Raw genomic sequence first — 7,500 nt, forward strand, 5'->3', positions numbered from 1 at the left:
TTGTTTCCCACCATCAGCTGTCTCTGTCTGTAACTGCTCACATGTCAGTACAGTGTTCTTTTTTTTTATTTTGATGATCTGTTTCCTTCTTACATTGGTTGCGTTTTGAATTTGTTAACTTCTTATTGAAACCTGAGTCTTTTTTTTTTTTCCGATGTTAACTTGTTGCATTATGAACTTGATGATTGTTATTTTGATCTTGCTAATCGTATTTTAAACTTACTTTTCATTACTATACTTGATCATCGTTTTCAAAAGTTACCAGTGCTTTAAGAACTTGTTAGTTGCATTATAACCACAATTTAAACTTATTAGCCGCATTACGAAGTTATTTGAACTTAATAATAGCATCCTAAACTTATTAAAGGTATTCTAAACTTACAAACCACATTCTGAACTTAGTAATAGCGTTTTAAAATTCTAAATACATTCTAAACTTACAAACAGCTTTTGAATTTAGCACATTCTGAACTTACTAACTTGATCCTCGAATTACTAAATGTATCCTGAATTTGTTAAACGCATCGTGTATCCATCACCGCCCTTCATTCTCTATTTCCATCACAATCTTGCTTTTCTTCTCAATACAAGAGTTAATTAGAATATTCACACCTCCGCTCCACTCCACAACCTCAGAAACCACTTAATTTCGTGTGTGTGTGTGTGTGTGTGTGTGTGTGTGTGTGTGTGTGTGTGTGTGTGTGTGTGTGTGTCTGTGTGTGTGTGCTCTTTCTTTCTTTTTTTTTTTTCCTTTCCATCTCCTACGACTTATGTTTCTTCGGGATGGGAGTGTCCAGGACTAAATTGGCCCTGGAATCCTGGACTCTCCCTGGACTCTCCCTCTCTCCCTACTTGGTGCGGCGTATCAGCAACCTTTTTTTTATTTTTTTTATTTTTTTTATTTTCTATTTGCAATGGACTCCTTTTTGGTCTGTCTCCATTATGAGCGAGGGGGAAAAAAAAGAAGTTCGGGTATACGAGTATATCTTCTTTCCTCATCTGACAGCATATAAAGTTTATTGCGCGTTGTGTTTGTTGTAACATTTCATCTTATTCACGTACGAGCTCTCCCATGATATTTCTAAAAGTTTGTTTATGTTTTGTTTCTTTGTTTTTCTCACGTTTTATTGCTTGTATCATGACGTGGCTCGACTAAAGTTTCCTTCTTTTACTGTTTACTTGTTTTATCTTTTTCCTTCCTAATATTTTAAACAAAGATATGTCAAGAAACCCTAATGAGACTTCCCTTCCTTTCATTCTCAAACCAAACATTAATTCTTAAGGTAAACAATTCTAAACACATCGATATCGAAAACCGTAATTCTTGAAGGACTCAATCTTAAACACTCTAACATCACCTTCAAAAACAACTTATATATCTTTTCTTACAGGTGTATCGACAAGAAAATATAGTTCGTTAGTGCATACATGTGAGGGAAGACAGGTAAAGGTGTGGCGCTGGGCACTTGAGAACTTGAGATTGAAACGTGGATTGGGAAAGAGGAGGAGGGACAAGGGTGCGGCACGAGGGTGTGTTAGGGAGACAAGTGTGTGTGGCAGATTGCATGTTGTCGTTAGGGAGGTGAAGTGAGGGAGGTGAAATGAAGTGGATATATACGAGGAGTCAGGAGATTACATGTTATCGTTAGGAAGGTGAAGTGAGAGAGGTGAAATAAAGTGCGTATTTATGAGGAGACTACATTTTATCGCTAGGAAGGTGAAGTGAGAGAGGTGAAATGAAGTGCGTATTTATGATGAAAGTTTGTGTTTATGAAGAACATGAGGTGATGGTTTGAGTTACGAGAAAGATGTGATGGATTTACTCATGAAGAATGTTTTATGTGAGAAAAGTGAGAATGACGTGTATTGATGTGGAACGTACGTGCATGCTTTTATGAGGGAAATTATGTGTCTTGAGAACGCGAGGAAACTAGAAATGACATGATTATAAGAATGTGTTAATGAGAAAAGTGAGATGCTACTCTTTAGTTATGAGGAAGATGAGATGCGGTTCGCTTTGAAGAAAAAGATTTACTATAAGAACATGAAGGATGCAAAACTGCCATCTACTTCTAAGGAAAGTGAGTACGTATTTAACATGAACTTGAGATGCCGCTCTGTAGTTACGTGTACGAGGGAAAGTGAGTTACAACTTATTATGAGAAACTTTCTTGCTATATGAGTACAAGGAAGGTGAGAACGTGGTGTGTGTTATGAGAAGAGCACGTATTTATGAGGAGCGTGGAATGCTGGTTTTAATTGTGAGGAAAGTGAACAGTTCTAAAAATACTATGATGAAAATTAAATAGAAGTTTATGAATAAAATACAGTTATGAGGAAAGTGACATTTACTATAAGGACGAGAGAAAAAAATGAGTAACTTGTATATATATTAATGAGGAAGACATGCATATATGAGGAGAAATATACATCTAGCTGAGGAAAGTGACACCATAAGGACGTGAAGAAGGTGAATGGGTGAAGATGACAAGCAGAAATAGGTAGGTAGGTTTCATATGGGGACTGCCACGTGTTGGTCTGACGGCTCCTTGCAGCTTCCCTTATTTACGTTATGTGCTTATGAAAATCTACGTGTATATATTCATGAGGAGAGTGACTTGCTGCATGCTTCCACTGCCGGGAGGGAAGTTATGTTGTGCAATGTTTTGAGGGAAATGCCATTGTGAGGATCATGGGAGAAGCTAAATGTGACGATGATCGAGAGAGAGAGAGAGAGAGAGAGAGAGAGAGAGAGAGAGAGAGAGAGAGAGAGAGAGAGAGAGAGATCAATCATCATGGCGTGTTCAGCTCAGTCATTACAATAACAAACTGTGAACAAGAAACGGGTTTTGTCGCTCTTTTCTTTCTCATTTTCTCTTTTTCCTTCCTTTGTGTGTGTTGTTCTTTTTTCTTCTCCATTCTCCTTACCATTCCTCCTATACCCTTCATTTTTTTCCGTCTATTACAAACCATACCTCATCGACACCTCTCACGGACTCCAGCTGCACATAATTATTCTTCAGGTAACTTATTTTATTAGTTTCTAAGTAAAATATATGCAACTCTTTATTCACAGTGTGTTTAAGTACATTTACGTGTTCAGTTCCCGTCATGGTTAGTAAGAGAGAGAGAGAGAGAGAGAGAGAGAGAGAGAGAGAGAGAGAGAGAGAGAGAGAGAGAGAGAGAGAGAGCCCACATATTACTCAGCAAAACTTCAGCACAAACTTATCTTGTAAACCGATGAATTGGAAGGATAAGGGACAGTTTATTGCTCTCTCTCTCTCTCTCTCTCTCTCTCTCTCTCTCTCTCTCTCTCTCTCTCTCTCTCTCTCTCTCTCTCTCTCTCTCTGTCTCACAAGCAAAATTACTTCAAACATTCATTCCTAGCACAATTTATTCAATCCCAGCATTATAATGAACGCAGATTGGGTTGGCACGTGGTGTGGAGGAGTTTGATTACCTTGGATAAGCTTGATTGCTGCATATTACTGTGAGGTTCTATCAGGCTTATCACTAACACACCTGATAATGGCGCCAGGTAACATCCAGGGCCATCTACCTTTCTCCTCACCTGTGTCTAATTGCATTGCTTACCTGGGGGAGGGAATTGAGGTTTGATTCTTGATTTTTTTTTTTTTTGTTTGTGTCTTTTTGTTTTGTTTTGTTTCTTTGTTTGTTTGTTTGTTTTGTTGTAAAGAGTATTTTTGTTTAATTTTCTGTTCTATAGATTTTTCTAATTTTTTTTCTTGTGGGTTTTTTTTTTACGATGTATTTGTTGTTGTTGTTGTTGTTGTTGTTACTATCACTATATCATCATCATCGTCATCTTTTTTTCCTTTAGCATTATCGTATCATTTTAATTTTTCACTGCGCAGTTGTCTTGTGTATATTCTCCTCCTCCTCCTCCTCCTCCTCCTCCTCCTCCTCCTCCTCCTCCAAATTAATATTCCTGTTTATTATTCATAGTTCTTTCCTTCTAATTGTTGTTTACATTACAAGGGGTTGTGTTTCTTCCGTTTTCCTCCTCCTCCTCCTCCTCCTCCTCCTCCTCCTCCTCCTCCTCCTCCTGTTCCCCTTCTTCTTCTCCTTCACTTCTCCTTTTCCACCACCACCACCACCCCCTCCTCCTCCTCCTCCTCGTCCTCCTCCTCCTCCTCCTCCTCCTCCTCCTCCTCCTCCTCCTCCTCCTCCTCCTCCTCCTCCTCCTCCGCCGCCTCCTCCTCCTCCTGGAAGAACTAAACCTATTAAGTTTAACAAAGCGCAGGATAAGAGGAGACCTAATTGAAGTGTTCAAAATTTTCAAAGGATATAGTAACATTGATGCACATAAATATTTTACCATTGATCATTCTAACCTAACAAGAAATAATGGATTCAAGATTATATCCAAACGTTTTAAATCCCACGAGGCCAAACATTTTTTCTTTAATCGTTTAGTAAATATATGGAATAAAATTCCTGCCGAAATTGTGAACAGCAATACTATTGAATCATTCAAAAATAAAATAGACAAATATTTAAAAGCAAATCCCCAACAAGCTCTGTTCTTGTCCGAATAATTACTAAATTCACTAATGAACTCTTATTCTACAGACACCAGTTTTAGTATAACTTGTATTAACTTTCAGATAGGTGTATAGAGTTCACCGTAGGGTGAATAGTAGAACTTCCTTTCATCCTTTCCTATGAAAATTTCCATGTCAGATTTTCCATACTGCATGGTACTTTTCCAAACTATTTCCATGCCAGCGCAAGCTGGAGGGAGTGGTGGGTGGGGAGGAGCCTTCTGCTATGCTGTCCTGTCTCTCTTCCCTGTAGCTAGTTAGAAGTAGTTACCAAACAGCCTTGCAAGGACCAAAAGGTCTGTTGCTGCTTGGCTTTCCTTTGTATTCCTTTGTATTCCTCCTCCTCCTCCTCCTCCTATTCCCCCTTCTTCTTCTTCTTCACTTCTCCTTTTCCACCACAACCACCACCACCACCACCCCCTCCTCCTCCTTCTCCTCCTTCTCCTCCTCCTCCTCCTCCTCCTTCTTCCTCCTCCTCCTCCTCCTCCTTCTCCTCGTTCAATTCCCCCTTCTTCTTCCCTTCTCCTTTTCCACCACCACCACCATCACCACCACCACCACCTCTTCCTTCTCTTCTCTTCATTCTCCTCTTCCTCCCCCTCGTCTTTCTGACCTTCTTGATCCTGCCTGACCTCGCCCTGAAACGCTATGACCTTAGATACAGTGTCAGCAAACACACACACACACACACACACACACACACACACACACACACACACCAATAACTAGTGCAGTCACCCTTTGCGTCCCGCTCTAGTGCCCCTCATCGTTTTCTTTCATCTAACTCGATCCGTCGTAATGAGCGAAACTTGTGTTCGGGAGATTAAGTCATTAGGTTCACTTAGGCGTAAATTCCCCGCAGTAGTTGAAGCGTTTGAAGCACAGCAAGGTGGGGGGGCGGGGGGAGGAGTGTTATGAATTCGAATTGCTTATTGGGTTGTCAGTCACTCCTCATCCTCTCGTCTTTTTTTTCCTTGTTGTTCTTGTTGTTGTTGTTGTTGTTGTTGTTGTTGTTGTTGTCCTACGTCATTTTTTCTCTTTTTCCTTCATCATCATCATCATCATCAACTTCATCATCATCTTCTTCTTTTTTTTTTTTTTTTTTTTTTTTTTCTTCTTCTTCTTCTTCTTCTTCTTCTTCTTCTTCTTCTTCTTCTTCTTCTTCTTCTTCTTCTTCTTCTCTTGTGAGGTAAAAAAAAAAAGCAAGGTTACTGGACCGTTTCTAAGCTTTCAATTGCGTTTTCTTTCTTTGTACGCGTATTGGTGTAGAGAGAGAGAGAGAGAGAGAGAGAGAGAGAGAGAGAGAGAGAGAGAGAGAGAGAGAGAGTTGTAAGCAATGTAGTATGTTGCTTGTGTTACGTTTTTTTTCTTGTTTTGTTTCTTGTTTTCCTTGCGTTGTGTTTGTCGTTGGTTTATTCATTTATTTATTTTCCCTCTTGTCTTCCGGTCACTTTCCCTTCCTTCTCTCGTTTTCTTTTTTTTTTTGTACTTTAATCTTTGTTTCTTCTTCTTCTGGTTATTTTTTTTTATTTATTTTTCATTCTTTTATTATCATTCTCTCATTTCAATACTTAAATTCATTCATTCTACTCATTTACATACACACACACACACACACACACACACACACACACACACACACACACACACACACACACACACACACACACACACACACACACACACTTAAACATAACAAACAAACACACTATTTTCAACCCTAATATGAACAAGAAATACTCACAGTCATAATCACTATAATTTCTTCTGCAAGTCTATATATTTGCTTCAATTTGCCTTTGTTTCTTACTCTCTTTTCTCTTTACCTGAGGGTCTCGCTGGCCAGTCTTGCCCCGAGGCTGCTAATTGGACTGGTCATTTGCTATTTTTATCATGTACTCACTGTGCTAAGCTTCTCTCTCTCTCTCTCTCTCTCTCTCTCTCTCTCTCTCTCTCTCTCTCTCTCTCTCTCTCTCTCTCTCTCTCTCTCTCTGTTTTTTCTTCATTGCTCGTGTAATTTCCCTATTATTGGTCTTGTTTTTCTTCGTGTTCCTCTTTTCAGTGGTTATTGTTATCATTAAGGTTAATATTTGTTGTAATTTTAGGTGTAATACAATACTGCCACTCCTTTTGTAAGTAGTAGTAGTAGTAGTAGTAGTAGTAGTAGTAGCAACCATCTTTTGTATCCTCCAGCAAACTATTTCTTTCTATCTTTCTTTTTTTTTTTTTATGGAGGGACACCGGCCAAAGGCAATATAAATCCATTAAATAAAAGAAGAGCCCACTGAGATGCTCCCTTCTCTCATTATCACAAGTCATTAAGCATTATCAACATTGTCATTACATCATCATTATCGTCATCGTCATCATTATCTTCATCAGTGTTCTTTTTTTCTCCTGTCATCACATTTCTCATGAAGATGGTCATGATCATTATCATTATTGTCATCATCATCTTCATAATCTTTGCCATACCAATATCATCATCATTATCATTATCATCATCATTAATGAAATTTCTATCAACATCATGATCATCGTTACTGTTACTTTTATCATCGTTATCACTATTATTATCGATACGACTGTGATTAGGATAATGGCTATAATAATGATAATAATAATAATGATATTTATAGTAATGATAATGATGATGATAATAATAATAATAGTAATAATAATAATAATAATAATAATAATAATAATAATAATAACAACAACAAGAAAATATAATATTAAAATATCAACCGTCACCAGACTGTTGATAACTTACCTTTCGTAGCAACACAACACCCGCACACGGCAACACCACAACACCACCACCTCCACCACCACCACTAGCACCACCACCACCACTACCACACGCACACTTGAGCACTGGAGTAAACAGTTCCTGGCGTCACCACCACTGCCGCCGCCACCATCACGCCCACGC

At 38.6% G+C, this 7,500-nt stretch overlaps 1 protein-coding gene across 1 annotated transcript in view; it reads right to left on the reverse strand.

Annotated features, from left to right (window-relative positions):
* The window catches only part of LOC135112678 (uncharacterized), a 41,437-nt gene that overhangs the window by 33,669 nt on the left and 268 nt on the right, over positions 1-7,500 (reverse strand). The window contains exon 1 of the mRNA XM_064027326.1: positions 7,339-7,500. This exon is cut by the window's right edge and continues 268 nt beyond it. The gene's annotated coding sequence lies outside the window, so the exon portion shown is untranslated. The remainder of the gene's footprint in view (positions 1-7,338) is intronic.

This window comes from Scylla paramamosain, chromosome 24 (assembly GCF_035594125.1).
Source record: "Scylla paramamosain isolate STU-SP2022 chromosome 24, ASM3559412v1, whole genome shotgun sequence".
Classification (NCBI taxonomy): Eukaryota; Metazoa; Arthropoda; class Malacostraca; order Decapoda; family Portunidae; genus Scylla; species Scylla paramamosain.